The sequence below is a fragment of the Mytilus edulis genome, chromosome 5 (assembly GCF_963676685.1).
Source record: "Mytilus edulis chromosome 5, xbMytEdul2.2, whole genome shotgun sequence".
Taxonomy (NCBI): Eukaryota; Metazoa; Mollusca; class Bivalvia; order Mytilida; family Mytilidae; genus Mytilus; species Mytilus edulis.
The window spans coordinates 75,081,532-75,102,945 of record NC_092348.1 but is presented as its reverse complement, the minus strand read 5'-3'; positions in this window follow the sequence as shown (position 1 = coordinate 75,102,945).

Genomic DNA, 21,414 nt, shown 5'->3' with positions numbered 1-21,414 from the left:
ATCGTTGTCAATATAATGAAATTGTATGCATCTGTCATACAAGTGTTCATAAGCAGTGTGTCACCATCCAAGTTTTTAACACTTTTGTTTTGACAGGAAAATTTATCTAAACGTTCATTATTCGTAAATTCATTGTTGAAAAATGTCTTTTAAGTTTAAGGCATAAGAATAACAATAGTTATCAATTCAAATTAAAGTGCCCGTCTCGGAGCATATACAGATGGGTGTGGTCCTTACCTGTACGAAATTTAACTTGAAGCAGATTTGTTGACTGCTCTCTAAGTTAACTTGAGAAATTGCAAGCAGACAACCAAGTTAACTACGGTCTGCTTTTATAGGACTACTGCAAAACTATTGACAGGTCTGCTACTGACCAGACCTAATGACAGGTATGCCTGTGACAGATTACCGTGTTTAAGACTTTTCATATCAGACTTGAATTTTAAATATGTAAACAATTACCGTATTGTCTCTTTTCCTAGTAGGCCTATATTGCAAATTTGTATTCGTTAGACTCTAGATATTATACACATTAAAACAAATATTTTTTTCTGATATCATGCATTAAACAATGGCTATAAAATAACATACAACTATCATAAAAGAAATGAAAGTTGTGTTTTTTAATTAGAAGGCAAGTAGAAAAAGTTATTCAACGCATCGGAACAATATTTTTATATCATGGGATTTCAGCAGCATTGTCGACGTTGCTTTGTTTCCAATTTTAACAGTCTCTTCCTACATTTCACTGCATGCATTATATAGATATGTCATCGTAATTCAACTTGTTTGCATTGGATTTTAGGTAATGTTTTCGACAAAATATTCTAACAAAAATTGTACAGTGTCCGGATTCATAATTAGGTGTGGTATAAATATGAACAATCTCGTCAATTTCGTCAGATTTGTATTTGCTGATATAAATGATATATGGGACGTCCGAAAAATATACTCGTGCAAACGAATGAAATTGCTGCCATTTGAAGTTTAGCTACAAAATCAAGTAACCGACATAATATATCAACAAGTTACGTATCAATATTTTGGATAAAAGGAGAATATGGTGGCACCCTAAATTTCTGCGGAAAAATGTTTGTAGTTATTGTGCTGTCATTTGTGTAATTGATGTGATTAATATTGGGTCCATATGCATATAGATTTACACAATAAAGTGCAAATAGGGTCATTTTGTTTGTTGATGTGGTCAAATATATTTTGTATAGGAGTCAGGCTGATGTATCAAAACTACTGATATTTTGTTGCGAGACAATATGTGAATACAAAGAGGGCATGCTGTCACTCTGAATTGATGTGGACAAGATTTGTAGTTATTGTGTTCCAATATTGCTGTCATTTGGATTATACATTAATCATTACCAAAAAATATTGCTGATTTGCTATGTGGCTATATAAATTTACAAAAAAAAAGTATGCTTACTTTTGGTTGATGCTGGAAAATATTTTGGTCATAGGAGTAGTCAGGCTGAGGTATCAATAACAGTGAAAATGTGATGCTTATCAATATATTGAATAAAAGAAGGATATGCTGGCACCCCGAATTTATGCGGACAAATTCTTGAAGTTATTGTGTTCCAATATAGATGTCATTTTGTTTTAGATATTCTATCCTGACATAAAAAAAAATACTGATTTACTATCCGGTTATATAGATTTACAAAATAAAGTGCAATTTTTTTTAAATCAATGTAGAGCAGTCCTGGTTACAAGTTAAGCAGACCAGTCAAAGGTGTACTTGTGAACAGGTCTTGTTCGATAGGAGTGGTCAAAATCAAAGTTAACTTATGATAACGTCTGGCAGGACTGGTTTTGAAGTTAATTTGTGTTAACTTATGCCAGGACTGGTTCGAAGTTAACTTTTATTAGTAGCAGACCTGTTTCCAATTTAACTTTTCTGCAAACAGTCCTAGGACCAAGTCCGCTTTTCAAGTTAACTAGATTGTGGTCCTAGGATTGGTCAGAGCATTCCTAAAGACTGTCACAGGTTAACTTTGACTGGTTCTCAAGTTAACGTACTGTACATGTTAGTACTGCATCCATATGTTGTAATAATTATACAGTATTTTAAACGTGTCATATTCGCCTTGTCAACTGTTTTCAGTTCAGGGTAACTGATAAGTCTACTAAACGCAACAAAATTTTAACACTGTTTTTTGTTTTATATGTAGAAAGATTTGGAGAACAATTTTGTTAAGAATGCATAATATGATAGCATACGAAAATAGCAAAATAATTTCGAATAGACAAATATTGAGACACAAAATTAGCTTTGATAAAAAATCTGCAATTATACAAAATGACGTGTTCCCGTTTCATATATTTTTATGATTTTCCAAACTATATATACGTTATTGTTTGTAGTATACTGTCCGTTGTTATACTGCAGTTTACAAGTTGAAACATACTATTGTAACGTTCCGGTATTATCTTGTCAGAATACCCGTCGTTAGTTATGTTGGTGAAGGACGTAATAGTAATTATCATATTGGACTTAATAAATTGTATTAATATTATTATTTCCGGTTAATAATTATCAAAGGTACCAGGATTATAATTTAGTACGCCAGACAATTCAACAACAAAATTGGTCCATAAAACACATGAATAGAGATATACACAACAAATGTATCTGAATATAAATCCAGTATATGTGACCTTGAAAACTAAATAATTATTGCTATTAACACTTGTTGCAATGAAATCTAGTTGGTGCATAGCAAATAATTTGGGACCCACTTGGTGTAGGTTATATATATTTGACTTCATAATTTTACATGGATAAATAAAAGACTAATAGTTAAATATGTAAAAGTTTTCAATTGAATAACATTACTTTTGTATTATTTTACTTGGTGCTAGTCAAAAAATAAAAACACCGACTACGCAGCTTGGTAAAATACGGAAAATCGAGGAGTAGCCTCCGATTAATGAATTTAAATATTTTATAAAGTTTCGGAATATATATTTACCAATTTCTGCCAGGAGGGAATATGACTCTGCGTCATAATCCAACATACACAATATTTTGTTTGGTGCAATATGATTGTGTTTTACAATCTTAGACCAGCGAATTTCAAAATTCTAAATTGAAGTTAAACGCCTAATCGATACATGCAGACTTTGCTTTTTATACTTTTGGCTCCGCCAACAAATTACGTAAAACAAAAATAAAACAAAACATAAGCAATGGCGCCAAAGTTAAAGTAACGATGGCCATAGACGAAGACAAATTTACATGTAAATGAAGATGATACATCCATTGAATGGCATTCTTTAACAAATTTAAGTTCAGATAAACCACCCCCTTCATAACAATAAAACCGTGCGAGAAGTACCCAGGGACATATGCATGAAATTTTTTTTAACGGAAGCCTCAACTAGAACATTATTAAATAAAACAGATACGTTTGAAGTTAATGACACGAGACCAATGGCCAGAGCGTAACCTATTATAATACGTATGTACTCGTTTCCCTATGCTGAGTGTTCTTGCGTTTGTTTGAACTAGATCCCCGTCACGTAGTGTATTCATTTAAATGATATGTTTTACCGTTGCCATATAAGCGGCATATATGACAGCCATATAATCAGGTTCAACGCACCACTTTTTCTTTAAATGTATTGTGCCAAGTTATGAATATAGCATGTGTTTTATGTATGTTGGGGAATTTTAGTGCTAATATTGTTCCGTTGTTTTCTTTTTGTAGTTGATGTGCTTCCCGCGGTTTTAGTTTGTAACCCGATTTTTGTTCTCCCTATTGATTGATGATTTTTGAACAGTGGTGTCCTGTACCAAGTCAGGAAAATGGCAGTTGTTATCTTATAGTTCGTTTTTATGCGTGTTGCATTGTCTTTTGCTTTTGTTGCGCTCAAATGTTTCTGTTGTGTTGTTGTTTTCCTCTTATAGTTGAGGGGTTTCCCTCGGTTTTAGTTTTTCTCTCTATTGATTTATGACTTTTGAACAACGATACACTACTGTTGCCTTTATTCATATACTACTGTTGCCTTTATTTACTAAATCACACTCGTGTATAATCTATTTTTACAGACTTCGGTACCATGGGTATAATCCCTACACAAAAAAATGCTCCTAAACAGTGATGAGGAAGGAAGACTGTAATCGACACTTAATAAGTTTTACGGTGGTCGATGCAATATGTTGATGTTTTAATTTACTATCGACATTATGCATTGATTCGATCCTAAATAACGGAATACCCGTCTGATCTGTTATTCTGCAGGGAGTGTTCTATTCCCTTTTTATGTTATTGAGATATTTTGACAAATCGGGGAGATGTTTGGTAGATAATAGGATGATATAATCAACGCATCAGGTTAAACTTATTTGGGACTTTCATTGATTTCATATTTTCGCTTGTCTTCTCAACATCGGTCAACTAAAACTTGTTTATCCTCTCAATGCATCAAAGTCTTATATTTGCCAAGACATAACTCATAAAAAGGTGATATCATTGCATCTCCTGAAAGGTAAACAAACCTAAAAAAAAATGCTGCTGTTACAGCATTCGACGCTGAAATTATTTATTAAAAAAGAGCAATCGAATTTTCTCGATTATCCAATTTATCATGCGGCATGTTTGACCACCTACTAGGCATATATAACAAAATCCACTGATAAATGTGCGTATGATTTGGCGTTTGAAAAAGTAGTTCAAGCTGCAGAAAGTGACCCTATTCGCATAATAATTCAAATTTGCTCAAACATCAACATTTGCATAAATAAAAATAAAAGTCTTCTAAAACTTCCACAATTTGAATCAGTATTTAAGCAACACTTGCAACGTGCAAGGTGGTGAGTCAAGTAATGTCTCTCCATGTGCCCTTGGTTGGAAAATTGTTTAAAATGACAAGGTAATGCTAGTTGTTTTGTAGGGACAAAAGTCTTCAGACTTTTTATAAGATCTTATTTGTTCGTGTATGCGGAAAAAGACACGCAATACAACATATGTTTGAAACAAGGAGGGTCCTTCCCTTGCACTGATTTTGCTTGTTGTCAAAGTGTAGGTATATGCAACAATGTCCAGACCGTATCAGCTGACATAGCTGATGACACAGATAACATATAACAAAAACATATTTGTTTAAACGTTTCATTATGTACGAAAACGGTCATGTCAAAATTTTCATACTTGTTAAATTACACGCTTGCACCCATTGTAGTAATGTCGAATGAACATTCAACCTAGTATAACTGCTATAGCTCACGCTAGTGGCATCATCTGAAAAGGTGTCGCTTATTTAAACAGTTGAAATATCTCCAAAGACAACTCATTGACATGTCGAATCATGCAAAACTGTAACGATTTGTAATATGAATGCAACTTTTTATTTGATTTATCAACAAAGCATTTCGGATACTCGTTTAAAAACTTTTATTCTAAAGTGTTCCAGAAATGTAATCAAAGTTATTCTTATACTTTTATTTATTAAACTTTGAAATTTTTATTAACACGTATTAACTTCAAGATGACAAATTGGAATGACGTGTGCAAATATGGAAAAGAACATATAGTACTTCTAAAATTCAAACTGATACACTCACGCAAGGTACACGTACGATGAATGCACGATGCATGCACAATGCATGCACGATGAATGCACGATGCCCGTTACACGGAGGATTAACGAAAAATGAATGATGAACACAAGATACACACACGATGAACGTTGAATGATGAACACACGATACACGCACGATGAAAGATGAATGATACACGCACGATACACACACGGCGAATGATCCATTGACGAATGCACGATAATCGCTTAAAACGCGGTTCTCAAAGCCATTTTATTAGAATTGCATTTGAAATTGATGTATTATAATGAAAATATATAAGGGTATACAAATTTTAGATATCTTGCTTTCTGTGTTGATTGGTCGACAGTTTTACTAAACATTCCATATATTTAGCGCTATAAACCAGGTTCAATCCACTATTTTCTACATTTAAAAATGCCTGTTCCAAGTCAGGAATATGACAGTTGTTGTCCAGTCGTTTTATGGGTTTTATCGTTTGAGTATGCCATATGATTAGGGACTTAACGTTTTAAATTTTCCTCGGAGTTCAGTATTTTTGTTATTTCACTTTTTTTTATAGAGTTCAACCATTGTACATTTTTTCTTGAATATCAAATATAATGCTTTCTCATATTTGTTTTTTATCAAATTGGACATAAGCATATACTATAAGATTTACACGACGAAATGTGACAGGTTTTTATAGTAAGGTGGTTAAGGTGATAAATGTATACATACATAGACATTTTGTATGTTGTCAACGATTAATCCCATCTCACTTTCCATTAATGCATTAGCCAACATATGTTCTTACTTCACGTTAAAGTAAAACTCTACTAACCTTCTCAATTCGCATATGTGCAGTAACATGGTTTCTTTACAATTTATAAATATATGTGTTTGACATTAAACAATTTGAGAAGATTTTTTATATCATGCACCATATATAAGACTGTAGGCCATCGAGATGTAGCAAAATATGTAGGAGACAAATCTGAAGGAATTATTAGATGTTTGTTTATAATTTCAAATAGCGATATCAAACAGCATTTAAATAACAATATTTGGGTTTCAACGAGACGACAGTAGATACTAAATTAAGTTTATATCAACTATGTCAAATCACGATGCAAGGTAAGTTTACAAGATGTCAGAAATTTTTGCATATTTTGTCTTTTCCATAATTATATCAATCATGAGAATCTGAAAACCGTTTAGAACAGAGGTTCATAGTAACGTCATTTTAAAACTTTGTAACTGTGAAGTATTAAAGCGACTTTTTTCAATAAATTCCAGTCTGTGCTATTTATAAATTGAAATTTAAATAAAAATTGAAAACTACATGTTCAATAATTTCTTGCGTCCGAAGCGCTTTTCTGGATTTACCTTCATCAGAAACGCTCAAAGCCAAACATTTGAAATCTGAGGAAGTATAAATACCAAAACCGTTGAAGAGCTATGTGTCAAAAATACCTAAAATAGATAGCCAAATTTATCTAAAGTCAACTTTGCCTGAGGAAGTTGAAACCTTAGTTTCTTAATAATTTCAAATTTATAAACGGACTGTTTTAGAAAAGTTTGTTAACTCATGTCAGTACCGAAGTACTGACTAATTTGGGTACTGACTACTGACCTGGTGATACCCTCGGGGACTGATATTCCACCAGCAGAGGTATCGACCCAGTGATGTGATTTTTTTTTAATTAAATCTCCTGGAGTAGACAATTTAACAGTTTAATTGTATAGGAGGTTTAGGAACAAATTAAAGTTTATAGTAGTTAAAATTTTTAATTTATGGATATAAAGATCAAACACTTACATACTCACAGCGTACAAGTGTATTTTATTTAAAAAAAAGTGATCCATTGTCACTAAATAACTACCGTTATTTTTTCTCTTTAATATATTGACATGAAACTTCTATCATACGCTCTAGCACAACGTTTAAAAAAATTTCCTACTAAAATTAATAAAGAAGACCAGACTGGATACGTAAAGAATAGATTTATTGGTTTTAATATTAGAAAGATACAAGATATTATTGATTTCACTGATTTATACAAAATTGGAAAAATCAAAACAACTTTTTTCTATTTCTTTTAAATATTTCTCTGGAACTATGCATGCAGTTCCCATAAAAATGAAAATAGGCAGAATTAGTGTTTTGATTATCAAATTTTTCCCAAAATAGTGAGATTTCTTTATTGCCAAAAACAAAATAACTTTTCTATCTATTCAATTTTATTTTCCCAATTTTAGTTTTTATCATATTTTCCTCTACAATGCCTACAATATAGGTCAGTAGTCGATTTCACAAAAAAAATTACCACTAAGATTGATCGTAAGTATACTGATTTGTTCATGACTTCAGACCAATCTTAGTCGTAAGTTTTTTTGTGAAATCGACTCCAGAAGTTTAAACTGGTCTATTGCTCCAGTTGATTCCCTCAATTGTATTTTTAAGCTTTCTTCCCATAACCCCTCTGTCTTATTTCTGTTTAATTTCAATCCTGAATAAAAACCAAATATTTCAATTTCGTTCATAGCTACTTGAACGTTTTATTTTCACTTTTATGGGAACTGCATGCATAGTTCCATAGAAATTTTTGAAAGAATTAGAAAAAAGTTGTTTTAAATTTGTTTGGGATAATAAACCAGATAAAGTAAAAAGAAATTCCATTATTGGTCCATCTTTAAAGGGAGGATTGGAAATGGTAGATATAAAAAGTTATTTAACTGCTTTAAAAGCTGTTTGGGTAAAAATACTAGTAAATGATTGTTAAATTGTTGGAAAATTATACCTCAGCACTATTTTTATAATTTTTGGTCAATCTGGTTAGTGTTTCAAACAAACAGTGGGGATAAGCAAGACGAAATCCTTGGAAACATTCAAGATTTTTATGAACATACTATTTTGGAAATAAACTGGTGGAGGTCTAACGAAAAAACCAGAAACAATCATTTAATTATATAAAAAAAGTTGAAATATGCATTTTTGTTCTTAAAACTAAATAAAATCACAAATAAACAAAACTGACAGCATGGTAAATTTGACACAAAAAGCATCAAATTATGACAAAACTTTCTTATATTAACACCTTCTTTTAGTTTTTTTTTAAGTTAAATTTATTCCGATTGGTCCACATCATCTTTATTGAAAGTATAAAAAAAGTTTAATCGTGGAACTATTTTTTTGCACGATAATAGCCCAAAAATAGGTAAAATTGATGAAAAACGGGAAAATCATTACAAATTGGGTATTTTCAAAGGGCCGAAGCAAGAAATTAACAGAAGTGCACAACCATTCGATTTTTTTCTTCACCAATATTTTTTCACAGTCTTATAAACTCAAAAATCAGGTTAAGAAAAAAGTTTTTATTCTAGAAATGTTTGGCTCCTCAGGTGTAGCGATCTTATTTATGTAAATGATATATCATAGATGAAAAAAGCTGCATTTCTCAAGACATCATTTAAATAAACTAACGAATAAATCAAACTGGATAACTGAAACTAATTTAGTAAAGAAATCAATACCAAAAGACTGGGCAGCAATCTTAAAATCGGAAAATTCTGTAAAAAGTACTATTAATATGAAAAGAAACCATTTTATATCGGAAGGTTTACCTATTAAACAAGAATCACTATCAAACAAACCTTTATATAAGTCTCTGATAAATTAAAAACAATTGAACCCCAAAAACGGCTGCGTTTTTGAAAGATGATGTGTTATATCAAAACAATTTATAATAATTTTTATTCAGATATTTAAATGAAACTAACGTGGAATTTTTAGATGAAAATTACTATAACAAGTTCCGCCTACAAAAAACTTTTATTCAGTGGAAAATTGTAAAGAATAGTTTATGTCATTTTTGTTCATAAGAAAAAGATTATGATCACTTCTTAATTTACAAAGCCTTTTACATATCTGATCAGAAGACAAAAAAATGTCCATAGTTTTCTCAATTTTTCCTACTGCGTTCAATAGAGGAGTATGTTTTACAATTAAAAGTAATGTTTTTGCAACTATTTGAGGTGTTACAAAACTGAAGTATTTAGATATATATAAGTATTCATCTACGTGCGATACAGTTAAAATGAGTATCTTTTTTTCTGACCTGGTGACTCTATCAATGTATAATTGATTAATTCAAAAAAGGGAATTCTCTCATGTATGCTTGGATATTTTTTCTATATGCCTATTTAATGTACAAAACATTTAAGTATCGAAGAATGATTTTTGAAGACATTTATCAAAACAAAAAATATTTTTTAGATTCAAGTTTAAAGTCAGGCACACCTGTTATAGGTGTCACACCCCCAATATCTCCCTCCAATTTAGAACGTATATGAAAGTAGGCCTACTCGGACAAAAAATGGTGCATTTGATGTCATTGCTTACTTAAACCAACCAACAAATTGGCAGAAATGCCTATTCTATACCAGGAATTGCTGTCCCAAGAATATCAGCCCATGTCATTGAAGGCTTTGATTACTGTAAGTGATACACACCTTTTACTTTCTGCTTCAAATAAAAAAAAAAAAACTATGTTTGTGCAATAAAGTTTAAAGTGTAAACTCCCTATTGAGAAAAAAAAAGAATCAATATTAAAATAGTAAACCCCTTGAACTGAAATGGTAGTTCCGTTACCCTTTTTTTATTCTTTTTTTTATGGCGGGGTAACCTTGTCCAAGCAATCTTTGCATGCAATCAGCTAAATATGTGCACATTGTAACTGATGATTTCCATGATTGAAAACGTTGAAAGCTCAATCTATAAATTCCGAAGTCAAAAAAATGATCAAACGTGATATCAAAATTCACATTTCATTTTGTTGATCAAACAAGTTTCACCTTTACCGTGATTTTAAATAAATTTAAATTTTCACCTGTGATAATATTTCTCGCCTTACTAACACCCTTCCCTTTCCTTTATCCTTCCCCCTTTTCACCTTGGATTTTTTTATAGTATTTTTCCCTTTATCTTGTCCCCTCTTCTCTGTAGTGAATTCGTACATAACAGTCTTTTACAATCAGTCATTCGCTAGTCCATAGCAGTACGTATAACATTGAATCAAATACAAATGGAATACCTGTGATCATGATAATTTCCATTCGTATCTTAATTATTTTGTTTGGAATTATGTAAAGACCATCTGACCAGTTACTTCCCCGTTCTACTCGTTTTCTCCATTTTTGATTATTTACCTTGTTTTGTAGTTTTCATTAAGTTTGTTATGAAATTTTAACAGTAGACTGAAGGTTCGAATTATACAATAAAGAAAGCATTTTTAGATTAATTGTCAAAGACCGTATAACACTTTGATGAAATATATACTGCAAAATAAATAATGATATTTGATAATTAATTTTAAAAGATATATAACATTTAAATGAACTATAGCGTTATTTTTCAAAATCCGTTTTCATTATGAAATAATACGAAATACTATATAAAACAACACTTTTCGATTTGCACTTATTACTATTACAGAACTTTACCTCTTTATAATTATCTGAGGACAAGAGAATGGCAATTCGTGTCTTTACGAAAACATGTTATACTCATTTTAGCATTTTTAGAAATACTTCATATACTTTCCGTCATATACGGATACGTCCCTGATACGTGAGTTCTGCAACAGCTCTATTAGAAATCATATTAATAGTCATTATAAGTGATATAATTCAGTTAATATTTGATGTATACACATGGAAAAAAGTATTGAAACACCTTGATTTTTTAAAACTTGAAAAATCAGCCTCTTATTTTAGATGGAATAAGATTAAATATTTGTAAAATAACATTGAAACGTAGTTAATGATAACATTGGCTCTAAAACGTACAAAAAATGTATGAAAAAAAAATGTTTTATCCATCCAATTTTTTTTATAACAAAATGAAGTGTTTTTTTATACAAATAAAAATGCATTTTACAACTTTCACTGTAGTCGAACTTTAAAATGTCAGACATTTCAAAATTAATCTTTAGATGATTGCTCACATCATGGTTGGTCGTTATACGCCAAAGAATTAGTACTTTGTGCAAAGCCATTCAAACGGATTACCGCATATTAACGTCTTCTGTTTCCTGCTATAAGTCGACTAATTTGTTGCTAAGGTAGCGGCAACCATTCCTGACGAACGGTATCGTTTATTTCATGACGTGTTTAAACTGGGGTGTCCTTTCTCGCACTTTACGCCGAATAGTGTCCCATATATATGTTCGATATGGTTCAAATTCGTTCTACGATCGGGCCAAGGAAGATAACCCAAATTCCATTGGAATAATGGATCTTCCTACACGATGCTAATTTCCAACTTTGGCGAGCTCTGCACTATATTGGTTACGGGCAACTGTGTGTCTGTTCGTAGGCAAACTTCCCCGAAATGGTCTTATCGCACGATAACCAGTAGCGATGAGCCGATCTCGAACAGTTCTTGTTATAAAGGCTCTTGTATGGTCATAACTCTCTTTTTAGGATTGTATTGTTTGTAATGGGTTTCCTTCTGACCAACCTTCATTATGCTTGATTTTCCCAAAGAGGATATTATAGGGGGTCTTCTTGATCTCATAAGGTCTTTAACATCGTTTGTTGCCTGATTTTTATTCGCAAAACGACTTATAGTGGAATATGATGACCAACAATACGTGTAATTGTCACAGCAACATACCTGCTTCTCTCAGGCTGATTATCTGCCATCTTGCTGCATTGTGCAAATAAGAACTTATCGGGTCGATATTTATTGATTAAACGCAGGTGATATTTAAATAATGTGTAGCTAGTTCTATTTCAACAAATTATATCACAAGAAAATAAAGAGTGTTTTTTTAATTTGAATTTGAATTTGGTGTTGCAATACTTTTTTCTATGTGTATATATAAATTTAACAACTAATTACTACCCTGATAGATTAGTGGAATGTAACAGGGAACATCAAAAGGAGCTTGGACTTCTGCAGGATATTGCAACAAACCAATATTTCAAAAATAATATTTAATTATGTTGTTAAAAAAAATTAAATTCCGAAAAATTGATTAAAATGAATGAAACTATTATATATGTCTAATTGTTAAAACCATAAAACCAACGTGATGAAACTACTACAATTACAATTATTACTTATTATACCCTAACGCACTTTAAAAATTATTATTAAAGAAAAATTAAAAACAACACATTTAATAATATCATGCGCCCAAGGCGCTTTTCAGGATTTAATAGCTATATGACAATTACATAAAAAAGCCAAACTCCATCTAATGTAAACTATGGACATAATGCTGACAACAATTAAAGTGTTATCTAAAGGAGGAAACGCCAAGTGACCCTCGTTTGCAAATGGCGGTGATAAGGGCAAACGTCTCATTACATGTATAAGTCTGATTCCTAACAATGTTATATGTACTGCTATATAAAATGAGGGAAAAAATGCGTTTAATTTATAACCCAAAAATAAATTTTATTTTTGACATACAATGTATCAATACAATACCTTTAGAGATATAAAGTTTTACAGCAATTTTATTTTGTGAAGATTTTTAAAAAAACTTTTTGTGGGAAATTTACATTCCGAATTTGCATTTGATTTGTTATAATTGTGCCCAGTTCTATAAGGTTCATATGATATAGAGAAAAAAATATATTGCATTCACCAGAAAAGGACATTATTTTAATTCTTGCAATATTTAATAATGTTAATTCTTGAACCTTGATCTTGATTTCCATTTAATTGCACCATAATAATTATTGACGACGGAACAAAACAGAAAATACAGATAATAACCGTTCTAATAAGTACCGATTATCCGGTTGTCTGCATGTTTATATTTTAAATATCAGCTGCAAACCACGATATGAAGCTTGTTGTCGAGTGAGCGTAGCGAGCGAGAACCAAAAGCCTTCATATTGTAGCGAGCAGCTGATATTTTACTATATAAATATGTAGATAGCCTGATAATCAATTTATAAGGCTGTTTTGTGTGTTGTGGAAGTGTTCTCTTAGTTTTACCAGCAACCAGAAGATGACTTGATAAGTTCTAGTCAAACTTATCAACGTCAATTCAAAGATTATCTCGTCGCTGTTAAGTTCAGGTCAAAGTTATTAAGGTCGGGTCGACGTATTTGACGTCCCAACGCGGTGTTATGCATTTTTTAATAAGAGCTGAGGAGAGTGTTATATACAGTGGTACGACCGATAATAAGTAATATAGCCGTATATTAGTTGAGTGCATTTATGTCGTTAACATCGCTCCTTTTTGAAAATTTCCTATGAAATTATTCAAACCTGGTTTCTATATAAGTCCTCTATTTATAAATGCACATTCACCAGGTGTTAATATAGAATAAATTGACAGTAAATATAATGAGTATACTTACTTTGTATAAACAAAAATTTCTCTATGGATTTAATTCTATCTCTAGATGCAATATTAACGGCTGTGCAGTAGATACTTTTGTTGTGGTCTCTATTTATTCCTGTATACACCAATTTACTGGATGATACTAATTTGTCTCCATCATTTTGTGGTGTTTGAGGCTGTGTCTGATTTGTTACATTCTGTCCTCCAATATACCACTGTATCCAGGCTGCTGGGCGACTTGCATCTGTAGTACATATCAGTGTCTTTGTTGTGTTTTCTATAACATCGATTTCATCAATGTCACCGGGGTTGATTGTTACTGTTGTCAATGGTACTGTAAATCAATGTATCAAAAAATAAAAGCAAATGTATCTCGGGAAGTAGGATATAAGAAGAACGAACTATCATATGAAACATGTATGTAATTTCAAATATACCTGACTATCCCCGAAATTTTTATGTATGCATAGTGACGTTATATATTAACAGGATATTTGATGATTTCGAAATTTAAAGCCTGTCAACAACAGTAATAGATTTCCTAGGGTAAAAAAGATACATAGAAAATTGAATTTTAAGCGTTGACAAGCTTACAAATACTGTAGGTGCATGCCAATAAATAATATTTTGGAGTTCAAAGGAGACGCAGTACTATCACAGTATATCTTGATTTATATTTCGTTAATGATTTGACTCGGAAATTACATGAATAAATGTATAAGTATGTTATTTAATATTTGTGCAAGTGTAGGCGGACCTCATTGCGGCGAAGGAAGAGCAAAAAATTTGCAAAAGCCAATTTACAGATTTTACATTATTGGGCCCATGTTCAGACGAATTAAATATATATATAAAAACGTCTGAATAATAGTCAAGAATTTTTCCCAAAGAGGGCGCCATGTACACAATAAATAAATTAAACGTCTAAAAAGTGTACACAACAACGCCAAAAACAAAACAAAAAGGTAATTATAAATGTAATTATCTATAAATATTTCGGATAACAGATATCCTTCCTCAGTAAGATTCTGGTGTTAAATGAATCATCTTTTAGACTTCTTAGATTAAACTTTAACAATCTTGAAATTTATACAATAAAAAAGTCAAACCGATCATCAGTTAAGACGCTTGCACCATTAAAAAAAAATGTTAAACATGCCATAGGTTATATGGCGAATTACAACAGAGAGTTGAAATATATATGTGCTTTGAATAAAAATAATAATGTGCGATATGAACTAGCACAATTCTAAAGCTTTAACGGTAACGACAGTTATGATCGTACAAGAACGATTATTATAATAAAAATACCAAATAAACAGTACTCAACGATCTAACTTTATAAATATTTCAAATTGACAGAGTAGAGTAGTTGCAAAAGAGTCTGAGTCTGAGTCAGTGACAACTCTATATATATCATATAAGCAAATTTACTATGTACCTGATCGTGTAGAATAGACGATACTGTACAGATAAGGAGAAACAATATGTAAGCCTAAAAATTTGCACAACAGTAATAATATAAGTTGGTATTATACGAAGATTTTTTTATTAAATCGTGTTGAAAAATATTTCGGCTTAACAAATAGCCTTCGTTAGTTTTTACAATACTGAATTTAGTTGTAATAAAAGATCAGTTATATACAGGTAATATTTTGTCTATTGATTTTATTCTATAATCTTGAATATCATAAAATAAACAAAACCCTGTACTCCAAGATACGTTACTGTATATTTGTAATAAAAAATGAGTGAAAAACAAACTTCTTCTTGATGCCGTTTGGATGATGTACATTTAGTTTCTTTATCTAACAGCTGTTGCGAACCTGTCGCTTGGCATCACCCCAGTGATTGTTCTGTTCAATCACTTGGATTTTCATGTTAAAGTCATCAAGTTTGTGACCCGACTGTCTGAAGTGTTGAGAAACTGGGAGAAGTGGCTTCTTAGAAATATCACTCCTATGGCCATTGGAGTGTTTCCTGAAAAGCTGCATTGACTAACCATATTGGAGGCCACAAACCGAACATTCGATAGACAATTATGACGATTAGAGAATTAAACCTTGTCCATCAGATTTCCCATCAATAAGAAATACTAGACATTAGATAGATATAAGGAAAATGTGGTGTGAGTGCCAATGAGACAACTCTCCATCCAAATAACAATTTTAAAAAAAGTAAACCATTAAGGGTCAATGTACGGCCTTCAACACGGAGCCTTGGCTCACAACGAACAACAAGCTATAAAGGGCCCCAAAATTACTAGTGTAAAACCATTCAAACGGGAAAACCAACGGTATAATCTATATAGAGTTAAAAAAAAAACGAGAAACGAGAAACACGTATAAATTACATAAACAAACGACAACTACTGTACATCAGATTTCTGACTTTGGACAGGTGCAAATATTAGAATATGTATGAAGTGCCTAGAAAATCAACCTAACGATGTTAGAGTAGACCTGATTCGTAACTTCCTTCCCGAGCGGGGCTTGAACCTGTACTTTTTTTTATTTCTAACTTCTACGAAAACACCGCCTAGCATTTCGCAGACACGTGCACCTTATCCCCTCTTCTCACTATAGCTTATCAGTAAGCTTTCTTTTCTGGAGGTGTTACCTTCTCGTAGGAATTAAACATGGATATCTGATACAATACACGAAGTATTCTTTTTAGTGTACATAAATGATCATTTACTCATCTCTTCAGTATTACTACAGGATGCTAATCTGTTTTAGAAGCATACAATCACTGTTTATTAGTATATGTACTATATGTCTGCCTATGTGTAGTGACAACTGCAAATTATACCTTGTCCATCGGATGTAGAAACTAAAATTTGACATATTTTAAGTGAGCCATTGGTACTTAATGGTGTAGACCTTCCGATAAAAATCGAAACAAGATACATGTATAATAAAATTGTGTTAAAACTTAACAAAAACGTAACTGTAAGTCGGAAAATGCGTGCAACTGCGGTATCTGATTTCAAATTAGAAATACTTCCATCTTTCTTGAATACATACATGTTCTCGGAGTTTATTTAGCAAAAACGTTATTTATAAACATGTCTGGTTGTAAAACGGACTATCAAACACTGAATTAACAATGTAAGAACGTTCTAATCAAATAGTTCTTCTAAATTATTAAGGAAATTCCGGCAATCACAAGACCTGAATAGTGCACAGGTACAGTTGAGTACAAGGTCGTGTAAAATAGCTAATCCAATAACATTTCATTACTATGTCTTTAACAATTTAGTAACAAATGTGCTTTAAAAAACATATAGTTTTGTACCAGATGTAACCGGAATAGCCTAGAGTTATGATTTTATAATTTGATAACTTTGTTGAATCATTAAATTAGGCAGCTTCCTTAATAAAGCTTGTTTGGTCAACATATTTCCGCTTATATTCAGGGTTACCAGAACACAGATTTCAACAACGAATATAAATTGACAGCGAATTTGACATGTTTTGTACAATTCACAAACATTTTGTACTACACAAAGCTTACTTTTAAATTACATACAATGATTTCAATTTTTTAACAAATTGCTGATTTATTTCTGTTATCCACACAGAATACTCCTTCCTCTCTTATGCATTGCATTTGCTCCATTATTTTGTTATTCAACATATTATTTCTATGTGTTTTCATCTTACCAAATTTAGGGTTAGTTTTTGAAGCACGTAACTAGCATTGGTGCTCAATTTCATAGCAAGGTATTCTATAAAAATACCTTTACAAAAATAAAATCATTACCCTAAAGGCTTTATGAGTTTCAAGACTACAGATAGTATATAAAAGCGCTTTTTAACCATTTAAATTTCATATTATTAAATTGAGAACGTAAAATGGAATGTGTCAAAGACACGTCAACTACGTCAAACAATAATACTTTTATAAGCAGTCTTATCAGTCGGGACAAAAATTAATTCCTTGTCGAGATCTTTAAGCTTATGTTTGATACGAGAAATAGTGCTATTGTTGTTAGGAATAATATTTAATATTTAATATGAATATCAACTATGTTCATTACTAAATTTTAAAAAGGATCTAAGAATTTTTGTCAGCTTTTTTCTGTGTTTTTTTTTCCATTTCAAGCAGATAGTACGGAGTGAGTCGTCGATGATGTTACGACACTCATTCCCATTGAAAATTGACGGGGGACGATACATTGGTCCTTTGCTGTCGAATGATTCCAACTCTCAGTCATGAACGATGTAAAGGTATCCTGGTATAACGACGGAACTTGGGCAATACATGTATTTTGAAATTAATACAATGTCATGATGTAGGTTTATTGTCACTAATATTAACATCTTTACACATTTCGCTGTATTATGATTTTGCTTTACATACAGGGCTTTAGGTAAACAATGCATACATTTATTTGTACTGTAAACTGTGCATTAAGCTAAGTCATTATATTAAAGACAAAGGATTTACTCAATCTTTATGAAATATTTATAAAACTTTTGCCGAGTTAATTTCTTTAAAATCCGAAAAACCATATTTGGTGAAATTCTATATACAGTGGAGATCACTTCTAACCTCTCATTATAACTGTCAGAATATTCTGTCATAGAACTGTTCTAACCTGTCCTAGAACAGTTCTACCTAGAACAGTTCTATCCTAGAACTGTTCTAAGTAGAACTGTCAGAATCAGTTCTAGGTAGAACTGACTAATTCAGTTCTAGAGTAGAACTGTCTAAATCAGTTCTAGGTAGAACTGTCCAAATCACTTCTAACCGTAGAACTGTCAGCAGAACTGACTTAATCAGTCAGGACTGTAGAACAGTTCTAAATGACGTCACTGCAGTAAGGGCACTTTAGAATTTAGAAGAAATAAATCACTTCCAATTACTTTGCTATATATCAAATAGCAGATTTTCTATATTTTTTACTGATCAAACGACTATTATTACGTTACATGTACAAATATCGAAGTGAATAGAAGGTTACCCAACTCATCGGAGAAATATTTTTATAAGATTGCATACGGAAACATCATTGTTTACGTTTCTTCGTTCCCCGTTTTTAACAGTCTCTTCCTTAATAAAACTCTGCATTTAATTCATGGAATTTTAATCGTAATTTACCTTGTTTGACTTGGATTTACATTCATTTAAGATTCTGTTTTGACAAATGTTCATACGAAAATTGTACAGTAGATGAATTATGGGATATTAATGACAAAAGTGTTGTACAGCGTAAAAAAACTATATATATATATACATTTGCACCATCTCGTCAATTGAGCCAGACTTATCCATAACGATTATAAATGATATCTGGGAGTCTGCAACTCAGAAAAATATACTGGATCTGAACATGAATGAAACATTTGCCCCTGGACGTTCGGCTACAAACAAAATCATGCATTTTTCTTTGCCTTCTTCAAATTATATTAACAGTATACTATTCCAAGAAGAGAACTTCCCATACATGTACTTTTTATTTTATTTTTAAAATAAAGTATATGAATCAGTCATGTGAGTGTTGGATGATGCCATTAAATAGTTTTGTATAAAAAAAAACCATCACAAACTACTGACTTAAACATGTTAAAAAGTCACTTTAGCATGTTTAATGACGGTTCATTATTATGGATACAGAGAGGAAATAACGGCGCGATAAATTCTTAGATATGGTATAAATACACCTTGTTGCTATTTGTCTGCCATTACTGGATATCACATAGGTTCCCGTAAAATTTTGACGTCATAAAACAAAATATCTGACGCCACAATGGAAAAGTCATTGTTGTATGCTTCAAAAGTTCAAGAGGCCGGGTCAGCCATGATTAGCGATAAGGTGTATTGTGTTTCAAAGTTGGTGTCATTTTAATCATACGATCCGTCCTCACATAGAAATAATATTGGTTTACCATGTTTACAATGAGGCCATATATACCATGTATACATGTATATTTACATGATAAAGTGTAAATAAGTTCAGTTTTGGTTGATGCGGTCAAATAATTTTGTTAAAACAACTCTCACTCAGTCTGATATATCGAAACCACTGAAATTTGTTTGCAACTCAATATTTTATTTTTATAAAAAGAGGACTTGCTGATATTCTAAATTGATGTGGATTTTTTTTTTGTGGCCAATGTGTTCCAATATTCATTGATATTGCTGTCATTTGAATTATACAATCCATCGTAATATGTATTACTATAAGTGATTTAGTATGCGGCTATACATATATTAAGATTTACATAACAAAGTGTAATTATGGTCAGTTTTGGTTGATGCTGTCACATATGGTCAGTTTTGGTTGATGCTGTCAAATATGGTCAGTTTTGGTTGATGCGGACAAATAATTTTGTTATATTCATGAGTCAGTCTGAGATATCAAAACTACTGAAATTAGTTTACGATTCAAAATTTTGATGAAAAAGAGGACATGCTGGCACTATAAACTGATGTGAGCATAATTTTATTTTCCAATATTGCTTTCATTTATATTAAACAATCCATCCTTATATAAAAATATACGTGATTTACTTTGCGGCAATTAAGATTGACATCATGTACATAATAAAGTGCAAATATGGTCAGTTTTGGTTGATGCAGACAAATTATTTTGTTATACCAGTCAGTCTGCGGTATGAAAACTACTGATATTTGTTTAAGATGCAATATTTTGAATAAAAAGAGGACATGCTGGCATTCTAAATTGATGTAATTTGAAATTAGGTAGCATTGTGTTCCAATGTTTCTATCATTTGTATTTTCATGATTTTACAATCCATCCTTACATAAAAATATTACAGATTTACTATGCGACTATAAGAGTTACATAAAAAAGAGCAAATATGGTCAGTTTTGGTTGATGCGGTCAAATATGGTCAGTTTTGGTTGATGCGGTCAAATATGGTCAGTTTTGGTTGATGCTGTCAAATATGGTCAGTTTTGATTGATGCAGACAAATAATTTTGTTACATGATTACATGTTACTGTCAGTCTGGGGTATGAAAACTACTGATATTTGTTTCTGATGGATATTTTGAATAAAAATAGGAAATGTTGGCACTCTCAATTGATGCGAGAAAAAAAATTGTGGTCATTGATTTCCAATATTGTAGTTATTTATATACTACAGTCCCTCTTGACCTAGAATTATAACTGAACTACTATGCAGCTATTTAGATTTACATAAAAAAACAAATATGGTAAGTTTTGGTTGATGCGGTCAAAAGATTTTATTATAGGACTCAGTCTGAAGTATGAAAACTACTGATATTTGTTTATGATTCAATATTTTGAATAAAATGAGGACATGCTCATTGGCAGATCAAGGGGGGGGGGGGGGGGGGGGGGGGTTCAGGAGTTTGAACCCCCTTTTTGACGATTAATGCATTTGAATGGGAACATATAGTTGGAACCCCCCTCCCCCCTTTTTAAAATGGCTGGTTCTGCCCCTGCATGCTTGCACTATAAAATTTATGCGAACACAATTGTTTTCTGGAACTT